The sequence below is a fragment of the Peromyscus californicus genome, unplaced genomic scaffold (genome assembly GCF_007827085.1).
Source record: "Peromyscus californicus insignis strain IS unplaced genomic scaffold, ASM782708v3 Scaffold_21__1_contigs__length_65335640, whole genome shotgun sequence".
Taxonomy (NCBI): domain Eukaryota; kingdom Metazoa; phylum Chordata; class Mammalia; order Rodentia; family Cricetidae; genus Peromyscus; species Peromyscus californicus.
In genome coordinates, this window is record NW_026294514.1 from 51588939 (window position 1) to 51591613 (window position 2675).

The following is a 2675-nucleotide window of genomic DNA, read 5'->3' on the forward strand; positions in this document are numbered from 1 at the left end:
GTGGTACCACCCAAAGTGGGCTGCACCTTCCCACAGTCAGTAACAAATCAAGAAAATGCCCCACAGGCCAATCTGATGAGGGCAATTCCTCACTTAAGAGTCCCCTTCCCAGGTGACTCTAGTTTCTGTCAAGTTGAGAACTCACCAGCACCTGGGGAAGTCACCCAAAGCCTGTGACCAGGGAGCCTCAGGAGCTCCAGCTTCAGGACATGCCAGTCTGTATGCAGACCAGCCATAAGAAGGAGCCTGGGGCCTATGCTGAGACACTTTGCTCAGCCTTGGTGTAGAGAGGAGGGGACTGGACCTGCCTTAGCTGAGTCTGCCAGGCTGGGCTGATTCCCCAGAGGAGACCTTTCCTTGAAGGAGGTGGGAGTGGGGGGTGGATTGTGGGGGAGGGCTGGGGGGTGGGAGAAGGGAGGACGGAGGAATCCATGGCTGATATGTGAAAGAAGAAGAAGAAGAAGAAGAAGAAGAAGAAGAAGAAGAAGAAGAGGAAGAGGAAGAGGAAGAGGAAGAGGAAGAGGAAGAGGAAGAGGAAGAGGAAGAGGAAGAGGAAGAGGAAGAGGAGGAGGAGGAGGAGGAAGAAGAAGAAGCAGCCAACCTTAACAAAGCCTCCTCCTCCCTTTGAAAGAAAAGCCATTTCCCAAAGAGATCACTTTAATCTAGGTCCTTTCTGATGTGGTAGTCTACCGGTTTAATTTTACTTTAATAGTATGCGTAGTCTTAGTGCAAAAGATGTGCATCCAGTCCATTGGTAAAATGTCCAGTTGTTTTCCAGATTTAAAAAAAAAAAAAATCCGGCAGCTAAGAATGAGAGACTTAATTTATAGACAGCAGCAGTGCAGGTGGGCAGTGTCTCAGAGGGGATGGGAGTGCACATGCCTCTGTAACCTCCTCATTGTTTTTCAATTCCCCTTCATGTGGCTGTTGTTCACCCAGATCTCCAAGTCAGTACATCTCATACAAAACTGTTAGGACCACGCATGCTGTACCACACTCGGGTTTGTTTTGGAAGAGTGACATTCTGAGCACAAGTGAGTAGAGATGGGTTCACAAAGAATCTTCCTTTCCCCCCTTATGTTGAGCCCTATCTACTAGTCATTTCCTTGTGAGGATGGGACTGGCGGACTGCACTTATTCTTCAAGTCTTGGGGAATGTGCAGGTCTGTGGGCTTTTCTGAAAAGAAAAAGAAAGAAAAATAAATGCTTTCTCACAGCACACTTCATGCATGAACTCCAAGGGCCCAGCCTTGATTAGGAACAGAAAGCTGCATTGAAACACAAGAATGAGCTTCGACTTGGTTGTATCCGACAGTCAAACTTGCTTATGCATATTTAGAACGACAAGAGAAAATATTAATTTCAATTTGCAAGTCGTCAAAAAGCACCTTGTGGGCCACATAATGAATAGTCCTGTGTTAAAAGTAATACATGTTTGTTCTTTCACAAATAAATTTTCTTCTGTAATACAGACATCTGTCATGGACTCAATTATCTTGCACAGCATGTGCTGTAAAAGCACATAAAAGAAATAATATACTACACTGCTTATTTGGAAGTGATCAGGAGTATGCAGCACCACGCTGGCATGTCTTTAATTTCATGGTGTTAAGAAAAAACTATGAGTATGAAATAGCAAACCCTTCCCTACTGTACTAATTCAATTACCTATCATTATACACATAGGAGGAAAGTTTTTCCTCATTAAGGAGAATCACTGGGACTGCTTCTTGTCTTACTGTACTAACCCCTGTAGGGAGAATGTGCGTGGAGCATTTCCTTTGAAAACAAAGGAATTACTCCATTCCTGGGCTCCAGGGGTGTGCAGAAGAACAATGCAGTAGAGGGTATTCTAAGGACATAAGTGATCATTTAAATGAGACTAGACTTTTGTGAAATGTATGCATCAAACAGACCTCAAAATTTGAAAAACAGAATAAGACATAGTTAGGCCAAGTCAGACTTACTCAATGCAACACAAATGGGAAGCCTGTCTCTCTGCTTCTTCCTCTGGCACACTCCTGTCCCCCCTCCCCCTTCCACTGCAGAATGCACACATAAATAAAACAACAAAATATTTTGTAGAAAGCTCTGCCAGGTTAAGTACACAGGGCCTTCTCGAATGCTCCATTTTACTTTCTCTTGTGTCACTTTAAAATAGACTTGAAAAAATTCTTAAGGGGAATATTTTAATAGCTTCCCAGAGAGTAGAATGTATTATCATTACAGTACAAAGGGCATCATTCATTTTTAATTCTCCGCTCCACAGGTGTTCCCTACCCAGGCTGTGGTTGACACTTAGAGGGCCTAATTATGATTCATACATCCTACATTCCCCAGAAACTGGTCTTTCTAATATCACACAATGCAGTTATTGAGAGGAAGAAAATACGGTTCCCTCCTCATAGCCAGATACAGGGATCCTCAATCTTGTCCACACCTGGGGAGCTTTAAAAGCCAAGCCACCTCAGCCAGGCCTCAGAACCTAATAAAAGGGAACCTCTAGGGGTGGGGCCTGAGGACAGGTATTTATTTGATTTTTCCAGGTGATATTTTTTATTTTTGTTTGTTTGTAGCAAACCAAAATAGCAACCATTGGCAGGGACTAAATAGCAAGTAAAAACAAGACAACTCTTTTAAATACATGAATATGAACTGGTTTGCCTCTAGATGAA